Source organism: Mesoplodon mirus (assembly GCF_964341445.2).
Source record: "Mesoplodon mirus genome assembly, chromosome: 13".
Taxonomy (NCBI): domain Eukaryota; kingdom Metazoa; phylum Chordata; class Mammalia; order Artiodactyla; family Ziphiidae; genus Mesoplodon; species Mesoplodon mirus.
The window spans coordinates 14803865-14816343 of record NC_138989.1 but is presented as its reverse complement, the minus strand read 5'-3'; the positions used below and the strand labels follow the sequence as shown (position 1 = coordinate 14816343).

The following is a 12479-nucleotide window of genomic DNA, read 5'->3' as shown; positions in this document are numbered from 1 at the left end:
CACCCTCCCACCCTCCCCTGGGAACCGCACGTTCTCCCCAGGGTGCCCCTTTCCACCGTCTGGGCTTTGTCAACTACTCTGCAATCACTCTAGGCCTGGGGGCGAAAGGAAATGTCAGCTGTGATGGAAGACCATATCTATGGAATTGCAAAGGAAGGAAGAAAACAACGAAAAGAAATATCCTCTCGACTTTCAGTTTATTTTTATTTTTTTTAAAGAGGAAAGCTAAGTCCACTTCCACAGGAGCTGTGGTTTGGGACTGCTCTACCAGTCAGTCTGGCAGACAGAAACATAAAAGCTCTAGCGACATGCGATAAATACCAGAATCTTCGGCGAATACCTGCAGTTGCTTGCCTATCACAGACGCTGAGCCCGTGTCCCTGGCAGACATCGCTAATCAATTACAGTGCCATTTCCTGCGGAGCCCAGGCGGCCTCACAATTCTCCAAGACAGAACTCTAGCAGCCATGACCAATGGGTTTGCACCGGCTTGCGAGGGGGAAGCTATCTGCTCTGGCTGGCCTCGCCCAACCCCATCACTGATTTACTCAACAAACAAGAGGCTCTGAGAAGTCACCAAGTGCCCAAGGTTATGTAGCAGGTGCCAGGCAGAGCTGGGCCAGAATTCAGGTCTCCTGACTCCCTGGCCAGGTGGTCTCACTTGGAAAATCACACTGGCTCCTTTCCAAGCTGACAGCCGACTTCTGATGACCGGGGGACAAGACAGCATGGAAAAGGAGAACTCAGGTAACCTGAGTACCTCACCTGGGCAAGTGCTGCTTTGTCCTGGTTTGTGCTGCAGTCACTTTTACATCCTCTGGCCAGCCCTGGGTGGACATACTGGTAGGCAGGGAGCAGGACCATTCAAAGAGGGAAGCCAAGAGTTTGGTGTGGGGTTTTCTGCAAAGCAGGCTTCCGAAATGAAGAAAGAATCACCCAGAACACATCTCTACCAGATTCCTCGGGGCTACGTTCCCAGGATCTTAAATGGGGGGAGGCCTGCTCTGAGAGACAGCGCTCTGTGCCCAGCCTGCAGGACAGAGAACCTGGAGGCGCCCAGATGGACAAGATGGGGGGTTACCTGGGTTCCCTTGGCTCTCTGAAAAGGGTGCAGGAACACTTCAGCCTCACACGGCAAACAACTGAGGCTTAATAGTTTTCTATAGCCAGGTTCGTGCCTAAACCTACGAAATGAAAATAGATCCTAGGAGGTGAAATATACTTACTAGACCAGCCTTTTCATTTCCTGGGGTTCAATTAGCCTAGATTTAAGTCATAAGGATATAATCTTTATACAAGTTGGGATAATTTCTCTTCTCCCATTTCCCTTCCACCCCGGCTATTAACTGTGAGGCTGCTGAGCATTAATTTCCTTCTAACCACAGAATCAGACCACCTTCCGCAGACACCACAGCCCAGAGGATTTTCCTTTCTCTGGCAGAACGGACTCTACTGCTGACATACTTAAGGGTGGAAGTGTCTCAAAGGGAGTGAGCCTGGCCTCCCATTCCATCAGAAATCCCTTTCATAGCATCCTTAACAAACAGTCACCTTAGCCTTCATTTGCTTACGCCTTGTAACGGGCAATCCACTAATTCAAGAAGTGGCCTTTTTTAATCCGTTATGGATTGGGATATTCGTTTTCAAAAAACTTTTTTTTAAATTAATTTATTTTATTTATCTTTGGCTTCATTGGGTCTTTGGTGCTGTGCGCAGCCTTTCTCTAGTTGCGGCGAGCGGGGGCTACTCTTCACTGCAGTGCGCGGGCTTCTCATTGTGGTGGCTTCTCATTGCGGAGCACGGGCTCTAGGCGCATGGGCTTCGGTAGGTGTGCCATGCAGGCTCAGTAGTTGTGGCTCGTAGGCTCTAGAGCGCAAGCTCAGTAGTTGTGGCACCTGGGCTTAGTTGCTCCGCGGCATGTGGGATCTTCCTGGACCAGGGCTCAAACCCGTGTCCCCTGCATTGGCAGGCAGGCTCTTAACCACTGCGCCACCAGGGAAGCCCTCAAAAAACTTTTTATTTTAAGATAATTACAGACTCACATGCAGTTGTAAGAAATAATCAGAGAGAGCCTATATACCCTTCACCCAGTTTCCCCTAATGGTAACGTCTCGTAAAACCATAGTACAGATCACAGCCAGAAAACTGACAGTGATACTATCACTGACCTTCCTCAGATGTCACCAGTTTTGCATGTATTCATCTGTGCGCGTATTTAGTTTATGCAATTTTATCACATGTACGCTCGTGTGACCATGACAGTCAAGACACAGAATGGTTTTATCGCAGGATCCCTCGTGCTACCCTTTTATGGCCACACCTCCCTCCCTTCTTGCCTACCTAATCCCAGGCAGCCACTAATCTGCCCTCCATCTCTGTAATTCTGTCATTTGAAGAATGCTATATAAACGGAATCATGTGGTATGCAACCTCTGGGGATTAGCTTTGTCCTCTCAGCATAATTCTCTAGAGATTTATCCACGTTGCTGCATGTATCAGTGGTTTGTTCCTCTTTATTGCTGAGTCATATTCCATTGTATGGATGCATCACAGTTTAACTACATGCCCACGGAAGGACATTATGAATAAAGCTGCTACGAACATTTGTGTGCCGCTTCCTTCCTTCCGACAGCTTTACTGAGATGCAATTCATGTACCATACAGTTCGCCCAAAGTGTACAATTCCACAGCTTTTAGTGTATTCACAGAGTTGTACAATCACCACCATAGCCATTTTAGAAAATGTCATCAGCCTTCATATCCTTTAGCTGTCACCCCCAACCCCTTCCCCATCCCTAAACAACCATTAATTTACTTTCTTTCTCTCTATATTTGTCTATTCTGGATGTTGCATATAAATAAAATCATATAATATGTGGTCTTTTGTATCTGGCTTCTTTCACTTAACGTTTTCGGGGTTCATCCATGGTGCAGCAGCTATCAGTACTTCACTCCTATGTATGGCAGAATAACATTTCGGTGTATGGATAGACCACATTTGGTTTACCCACTCATCAGTGGTTGGACATCTGTATAGGGTTTTTTTTTTGGCCACGCTGCACGGCTTTTGGGATTTTAGTTCCCCAACCAGGGATTGAACTCGGGCCCTTGGGCAGTGAAAGCGTGGAATCCTCACCACTGGACTGCCAGGGAATTCCCATGTATCGGTTTCTGTATGAACACAAGTTTCCATTTCTCTGGAATAGATGCCCAAGAGGGCAACTGCTGGGTCACGTGCTAAGTGCCTGTCTTGTCTGTCCGAAACTGCCCACACTCGTTTGCAGGGGAGCTGTACCATTTTACATTCCCACCAGCAATGCGCGAGGGATCCAGTTTCTCTGCATCCTCGCCGGCATTCTGTGTTACTCTTGTTTTTTTTCTTTAGTTATTCTGATAGGAGTGTGTATCTGCATGTTTTTCCTCTGAGCAGAAATCTGATTCCCAGTAACATCTGCTGTGAGTCTCCGCCCCGCAGGCTCCTCTAATCTGCTACAGCCTGGTTAGTTCACACCTCTCCCCTCTAAACCAAGGGACCCCTACATTAAAAGCTGGATCCAAGATGTGGTCACACCACAGGGTGGGGATGGGACCTCTGGGATTTGGACCATGTAAGTCATTTGAGCTGCATCCTACAGCTGGCTCGTGGGAACCCTGAAGTCCATTCAGAACCCCAGATCTTTTTCCCAAATAAAAAGAGGTTAGGCAACGACTCCTGCATTCTGTCTTTGGGACGGTCCCTTAATGGAAGAATTGATTCCGCCGCATTGTTTTGTTTCTGCCTTGTAACTATAATCATCTTCCCAGGTGGGCCCCTCATTTTCTTAGAATGTAGTGATCCCAGAGGCAGAAGCGGGCACTTTGAAACGGGCACAGTACTTAGCGCACAGTGAGCACATGTTATGTATTTATAGATCGGTCTTGATAAGCATCATAGACATGGAAAATCACAGGCATATTCCAAGCACTTAATAGATACGAGCTACATGGATACGTGAGAAAAGGCATGTCTCTATCCCTTGAATCTGCCACGGGAACAGCAGCAGAGAAAGGGAGTGACTGGGAGCATGAATCCGACTCTGCCACTTGCTCGGGGTTTTATGGCTGTGCAGCCATCTGCCTCATCAGCGGCTGTTCCCCAGGCTTGTGGGGGAAGAAACAAATGAAATCATGAGCACAAAGGCACTTCAGGCCCCCGCAGGGCCCGCTGGTAAGGGCTGTGCAAACATCCGGAGTATTGTCAACAGTCCTCCCTCTCAACGGCAGAGAACACGCCCATGAGGGATACTGACAGAGCGATGCTGCTGCTACAGCTGACGTCCACGCAGCTAACGGGCGGCCCTGAACCGGAGGTGTTGCCGAGCCCCCAAACACATGCACACACGTGGACAGATCAACTGAGAAGCGCAACTCTGGCACCACGCTGTGGCCCCTGTTATGTGTGATGCATCGAGGGTGAGGAAAGGGTGGGCGTGCAGAGTGGAGCTGACACCTCCCTCGGACTGCCCTGACCCCAGATCATCCAGCTCGTTGCTTAGGACCTAAATATAGGGGTGATTCTTGACTCCTGTTTGCATCACAGTCCTCACTAAAGCCATCAGCAGGATTCTGAAAATGCACCCCCCGGCACCGATCTGACGCCCCACTTCCACGGCTGACACCTGGTCCAAGCCACGATCACCTCTGGCCCAGGGGACTGCAAAAACCTCCCTTCGGGTCTCCTCAAGAGATATTTCACAGATAGAAGTCAGATCCCACCACTCCCTCTGCTCAGAACCTCCAGCTGCTGAGGAATAAAACCCAAAGACCTGAAGAGCACAGGGCCGAGAACAGCCGAGGCAGTCTTGAAGGACAGAGGCACCACAGAGCAAGCTATTACAAAGCCACAGTAATTAAGACAGCGCGTATTAGCACAAGGGTAGACAAACAGACCCGTGGAACAGATTAGAGAGTCCAGAAACAGACCCTCACATACACAGTCACCTGATTTATGACAAAATCAATACTGCAGAGCAGAGGGGAAAGAATGGTCTTTGCAGTAAATGATGTTGGACCAACTGAATCTCCATGTGGGAAAAAAAAAGTCCCTTGATTTCTACCTCACGCCGTACACAGAAATCAATTCCAGATGGATTACATACCTACCTGCGAAAGGCCAAAGATTTTAGAGGAAAACATAGGAGACTGTCTTCATGAGCTTGGAGGAGGCAAAGATTTCTTAAATAGGACACAAAAGGTTCTAACCAGGAAGCGAAAAAATGACAACTTGACAATATTTAAAATTAAGAGACTCAGTTCATCCAAGGACACCACTAAGCTACCCACAGAATGGGAGAGGGAGGGGATGCAATCATATATCCACCAAAGGACTTGAACCCAGAATATATAAAATTATATAAAAAGTAATTAAGAAAATTAATAAGAAAAAAAGACAATCCAATTTTAAAAAATGGGCAAGAAGACTTGAATAGGCATTCTACAAAAGAGTATAGCCAAATCATGATAAATGTATGAAAAAGCATTTGATTTCCTTAGCCGTCAGGGAAGCACAAATTAATATTACGTGATGATGCCATTGTATACTCACCAGACATGCCTAGAAAGAGAAAGACACATACTACCAAGTGCTGGCAAGGACAAGGGGCAACCAGAACACTCATGGAGGAAGGGCAAACTGACACAACTACTTTGGAAACCTGCTTGGCAATATTTACTGAAGCTGAAATACGCACACCCCATGACCCGGCAATTCCACTCCTACAGGTATACCCTATAGAAAAGCATGCACATGGCCACCAACAGACATACACAAGAATGTTCCCAGGAGCATGTGTTATTCAAAAAAGACAAAATGCTGCAAACTACACATTCACTGAGTCCAAATGTCCCACTCTGGTGGGGATGCTGATTGATAGGGAGGCTACGTACACACGGGGGCAAGGAGGCATGTGGGAAATCTCTATACCTTCCTCTCAATTTTGCTGTAAACCTAAAACTGCTTGTAGAAAACAGTCCTACAACAAAACAAACCAAAAAAAAAAAAAAAAACCCCAGCAAAGTCAGAGAAGCAGGGATACCTCTAATGAGAAAAACGAATCAGAGTGGGGACGTGGTTTGCAGAAATGAACACAGCAATTCTCTGAGCTGAGACCTTATCTTCAGCAGGGTCAGTGGGGCTATAGCTTTACCTGTAATGTCTGTATGTTTCATAAAAGGGGGAAGAAAAAAATACCTTATGTGTGTAATTAAAACTAGAAGACAGAACCAAAACCCCTTAGGGCATGCCCCATCTCCCTGCAGGCCCTGGGTTTAATTTAGTCCAGGGGTCAGCAAACTTACCCCCATAAAGGGCCAGATAGTATTTTATAACCTTGTGGATCCTCTGGTCTTTGTCGTAACTACCCAACTCTGCTGCTGCAGCCTAAAAGCAGCCAGGGACAATAGGACAATGAATGAGCATGGCTGGGTCTGATCAGTGGATGCAGTGCCTTCTTTTTAGGGTCGCTCTGCGGGGGTACACTTGGCGGGAGATGAGCGGGGGTGGGGAGGCACCTGGGGACAGCTGCGCCCTCCCTACCCCAGCCCCCTTTCAGAACCTGGCTGAGGGTTTTCTCCGCCACCCGCAACCCCAACCCCCCCTTCTGGAATGGTCCAGGCTGGCTCTTGTGAACTGCCCGAGCCTGTTTTTTGCAGAGCTTCTCCCTAATGAACGGGGAGTGGCCCCATGCGTCCCGGGCCCCCCGCGGAGAGCAGGTTACAGGGCTTGCAGCTTTTGGAAAAGTGCTGCTGACAACCAGGAGTTAAACGGGCAGTGACCCTGCCACTGGGCGGGGGACAAGGGGGGAGCGCGTGAGAGGAACTCAGCAGGCAAGCTCTCTTCAGCCCTTCCTCCACGGTCACGGTCACTGCGAGAGGAAATGAGAAGGAAAGGAGGCCTGGGACGGACGGACGCTGCCCACAAAGTGGGCACAACAGGTACACGGGGACAGGAGATGCAAACCCAGTAATTAAGGCCTCCAGACACCTGTTGTGAGCTCACCCATTCACACCCCTGGCAGGTGGTTCACACCTCTGAGGAAGGGGGAAAAAAAAGGCTCAGGTGAAAAGCTCTCCATCTGTAGCCTGCAGCCGAAGGCCTAGCCCGCCAGAGATGGCGGCGTTTCCGCCAGCGGCTCCCACCCGACATCCCTGACCTCCGGGGACAGTACCCCAGGGGTGGGGGTGAGGGGGCCCCAGAGTGAGAAAGAGCTGGTTGTGCCGCTTCAGAGCTGTGTGACCCTGGGCAAACTCCTTAACCTCTCTGTGTCTCACACACCCTACCTTTACCAGATTCCATAGGGCAAGACTTTGCACAGTTAAATCTATGTGATCAGCAAACATTAACTGAGAACCATCTACGTACCAGGGGCCTGTGGCCACTGCAGCAAACCAGACAGCGTGTCTGGGGGCGGGGGGTGAGGGAGATGAAAGCAGCCACATGGACAGCACTCCAAGGGGAGCTGTGAGGCAGGCTGGGTGGAACGGGAATGGGGGCCGCGGGAGAAGAGGACAGGCCAAGCTACCCTGGCTGGGGGGTCGGGAGTGAGCCAGCAGAAGGGTGAGCTGAAGGCCTCATTTTCAACAGCAAGAATTCCAGCTAACTCTGCTTGCTCTGTGCCAGGAACTGTTCCCAAAACCAATCCTTATAACTGCCTGCTGAGGTTATATGCCATTTGGAGGTCTACGCCCATTTTCCAGATGAGGAAACAGAGACACAGAGAGGGTAAGTGACTTGCCCAAGGTCACACGGCTAGAAAGTGGTGGAGGTGGGACATGAACCCAGGCGGGCTGGACCCAAGCTGCATGTCCTTATCTGACTGCACTGTAGACTTAAGCTATGCCATCATCATCACCTAAGAAGGATGCCTCTGTGCTGTGGCCATTTTTCAAATCGAGGCCAGCCTTTAAGGGGCAGGATGGCTGAATGCGATACATTACTCGGGGCACTTGTAAGTGAAGTCGGAGGAGGGGGAGGGGCCAGAGAGGGGCTGTCTAGTCCCCACATCAGCTGTGACGCTCAGCCAGGAATCATAAACTCTGTGTCTACCAGGCTGGTGGGTAAGAAAGAGTGAAGAGGGCCGGGTGGGAAGTTCAAGAGCAGGTGTGAGCAGCCGCTACAAAGAGCAACAGCGGAACAGCCACAGAGGAACCCGGGCCTGATGGAGTCAGACCTTTCCATGTTTGTTCCCAGGTCAGAAACCAGGGTTGGATGTGAAACCCCATGCGTTGCCAATATGGGATACCAACTCGTCCCCACCACCCTGTCCCCAACACTGTGTGGGCCCAAGTAAGCCACACCGGGGGCTGCATCTACCCTGCTAATTTGCAACCTTTGCTATAAGGAGAGAGGCAATGAGGAGAGAGGCACTGAAGCCACAGCAGCATGTGCTTCGCAGGTGAGCCTTTCACTGCCTGGGGAGGGAGGATAAGTGGGCGTGTCTCTCAATCCCCTCCTGCAGATGAGGAAACGGAGGCTGGCCGACTGCCAAACTTCACTCTGGCTCCGAATCTCCTGATCTTTCCATGGGTTTGCGGGCAGGATTGGCTACATAGTTTGCTGGGCCCAGTGTAAAGTGAGAATTGAGGGCCCCATGTTGGAAAATTAAGAATTTCAATATGGTGACAGGAGAGCATGAAACCAAGTGTGAGGCCTTGAGGGGCTACACGGGTCAGATGTTCACGAGGCTGGCCCTGTCTGGAGAACCTCTTTCTTGGAAGATCACTGCCTTCCAGAAACCAGGTGCCTCAAATCAAGGCTGCCCCGGAGTACAAAAGAAATGGGCAAGCTGAGGATCCTTCTAGCAACAGCCCCTTGACCTCTCTGTGCCTCAGTTTCCTCATCTAGAAAATGGACACAACAATAGTTCCACCAGGCTGGGCTGTTCTGAAGATACACTGACACCATGAGTGCCCAGGATGTGGCCAGCTCAGTGTCCGAGGCCTCCTAAGTGCTCGCGGGCACTAGCCACCTGGTTCCCAAGGGGTCTCTGCTATCTCAGGGCCGTCGCTTGACATGTGGGTAGGAATGAGACCCTTCCATCAAACGCTTTGGCTCCGCACACACGCGCTTATGCGTCAGGACGGGAGGCCCTGAATGCAGAGGCTTCCACTGAGCGAACGGACTGAGGCTCCATGGAAGCATCCGAGGGGCTGTTCTCTGAACCACATTTCTGCCCTGGGGTCTTTCAAACCCAGCCTTTCGGATGGAGGCGGGAAAAGAATAAAGAAAACAGCTTAGGGAGGGTGGGAGGGAGGCTTAAGAGGAAGGGAATATGGGGATATGTGTATACATATAGCTGACTCACTTTGTTGTACACCAGAAGCTAACACAACATTGTACAGCAATTATACTCCAATAAAGATGTGAAACATAGGGCTTCCCTGGTGGCACGGTGGCTGAGAGTCTGCCTGCCGATGCAGGGGACACAGGTTCGTGCCCTGGTCCGGGAAGATCCCACATGCCGCGGAGCGGCTGGGCCCGTGAGCCATGGCCGCTGAGCCTGCGCGTCCGGAGCCTGTGCTCCGCAACGGGAGAGGCCGCAACAGTGAGAGGTCCGCGTACCGCAAAAAACAAAACAAAACAAAACAAAACAGATGTGAAACAAAAAACAACTGAGCAAAACAACTTAGCACAGGAATGCACGTGTGCACACCTAACCCACAGTCAACCCAGAGAGCAGGGGGATGCCCACTTTACATCTTTCTTCTTCTGGAATTGATACTGACTTAAGACTGTGGGCACCTGCTGGGTGAGCCGAGGACCATTCCCATCCTTGCTCTGGTTGTGGGCTGAGGCGTTGGCTCCCCGCATCCATGTGTGCCCTTGCGCAGTCTGGGGAACCCCGGTTTGTCCTCCACATGTCCTTTCAGGGCTTGAGGAGGAGCAGCTCGGCCTCGCCCTGTGTCTCACATTCCTTACTGACCCTCTCTGCCCCAGAACCTAGCTGGAGGGGGACAGGACTACACTGGAGGGCCCGGGGAGCTGGGAGGGAGGGAGATAATTAGGGAAAAGAGGAAAAAAAAAAGGATATGCTGCAGAGAACTTCCAAGGGTTCAGTACTACTGTGACATGGGCTCTGTCTAGAGTCAGACCTGCCCTGGGTTCAAAGCCTGGAGCCGCTGGCTTTGTGCTGTTTAATAACCACAGCTAATGCTAGTTAACTACCCACTCCATACCAGGTGCTGTATTAAGTGCCCCACATGCATGATCTCACTTAATCCTTTTAACAGCCCTTGAGGCAGCCACATGGTGAGGGAGCTGGGTGCCAGCCGAAGCCATCTGACAACCCAGTGGGTAGGAATTTGGGCTCTGGAGCTGGTTTCTTCACTGGGAATTGGAGCCGACGACAACCACTCCGCGGGGCTGTGATCAGGCAAAGCGCTTCAGCCCACAGCGCCTGGCACAGAGGTCGCGCTCGAAAAATCTACTTCATGATGATGATAGACACTAGCATCATTATCAAAATTCGTAGCACGTGTCACCACCAGTATTATGACTACTGATTTATGCCAGGGGAAACTGAGGCCCAGAAAGGGGGCGGCCGCGAGAGAACTGCTGTCTGTGTCTACTCTCTGACTTTTCTAAAGGGCGAGCCTCGAATTGTCCCAGAGGACGATCCCGCAGAGGCATGGATCTGCAGGGCCTCTTGGCACCCATCGGGCTGGGTTTAAGGGGTTGGGGTGTGGTGCAGTGAGGCCCGGGTGGAAGGCTGGTGGCCTCCAGGAAAGGCCCAGGCAAACACTGCCTCGGCTGAGAAACCACTGCCCCCAGTGCATGGGCAGGGCCCCCAGTGGCTGGGGAGGGCGGGTGAGCTGCTGTCCCCCAGCGGGCTGTCTCAAGAACCAGACCATGCCCTCCCACGGCGCTGCACTCACGCCCTCACACCCCGGGTGTGTCACTGTGCGGCTGTCACTGTCGCTTTCCTTCCTGGTCCTTCACAAACAGTGAATTCCTTGAGAGAGGAGCCTGTCTCTCCTGAAATGGCTACGTGCCAGGCGCCTAGCACAGTGCCTGGTACAAACGACCCATGTGCGGGATGGTGGTTCCACTAAGGGATAACAGCAACCCTCCTCTGCTGCTTAATAAAAGATACAGCATAGGAAGGCGTGTAGCAGAGGCCAACACACAGTGAGCTGGTGATTTTGATCATGCCTGGTAGGATAACTCCATGAAAACTGCCTGGCAAAATGGACCGGACTGGTTCCCCTAAACCCTGACATCTTCCCCAGGCTCTGACCTTTGCTGGCCACTGGCTTTGTCTGAAACTGGGTCTGTGCTTTCCTGGCGGAGCTCGTCTCCCAGAGAAGGTTCACAGCGACCCCTGCTGCCCGCGCTCGCAACGGCCTCAAACCCCCCGCCAGAACACCCAACAAAGCCAGGCTCTGAGCAGGCTCTGGATTTCCAGGGGTTGATGAAAACTACCACCAGAACAATGGCAGGAGGAAGAGACACCACATGTAATGATGTTCGGGGGACACTAATTCCCTGTCTTCTCAAAATAAACATAAAACGTGAGATCAGACAAAGCGCTTTTCCCTTCGCCTTGCGGTCTTTTGTTTCCCTGGATAAGTGTCATCCTCAACAGGCTGCGGAACCAAGCGAAACTGTCACTTCGGCAGGATGCTGTTTCCTGCTCAACATGTGCTGCTCAGGGCAATCCCGTTTTGATCTGGCAGTTCTTAAATTGGACTCTTTAAAAAGCAGGAGCATGGTTGAAACCAGCGGCCGTGCGAGGCTCGGGATACATACCTTCTCGTGACGGCGACCCACTCCTCTTGACTCGTCTCCCCAGATGCTGGGAGATGGAAAACAGCCTCCTGCAGATGGTGACCACACCTTACCAGGCTGATACTACCACGCAGGGGACCCTGGGATCATGGGTAAGACCCTGCTACTAAGAAATCGACAGGGTCCCTGTCTTTGCATCAGCACTAGGCTCATGTCTGTTAATGAATTGGGTGCCAGTGTATGATTTAGAATGGGGGGGGGAGGACGACAGGGATTTTTACAGTAGACCCTTCAAGTGGTTCCCCATTCTTCACACCACGGAGCAGGAGCAAAGAGGGTAGATTTCACGCAAAGATAATACACGCTTCCCAGTCTCCAAAATCTAGGACTTACATTTTGCAACCACAGCTGACCTGGCAAATGTTAATTGCTAATCCTAATCGGGATCTAGCTCTCCTGATCTTCACGCCAGAACTGGACAAATGCAGGTTAAACAAACAAGGTCTAGTACACAGAATTCTAAATGTTCACCCTTGTGCAGGCCACAGAGCTGTAGGTCCCCAGAATACTCTTAGATTGCAGCCGAGCTTCCATGATCTGCTTGGTTGGGGCCAATGTCATCTGCCTTAGGTTCTGACAGCTAGAAGGGTCTGTTCTCTGCGCCACACAGCACACGCCTGGAGAGTGCCCTGGCTTTATAAACGTTTCCCCCTTA

General features: G+C 51.0%; 1 protein-coding gene across 3 annotated transcripts in view; it reads right to left on the bottom strand.

Annotated features, from left to right (window-relative positions):
* Nucleotides 1-12479, bottom strand: part of RBM19 (RNA binding motif protein 19) — a 142838-nt gene that overhangs the window by 85050 nt on the left and 45309 nt on the right. The window lies entirely within an intron of this gene.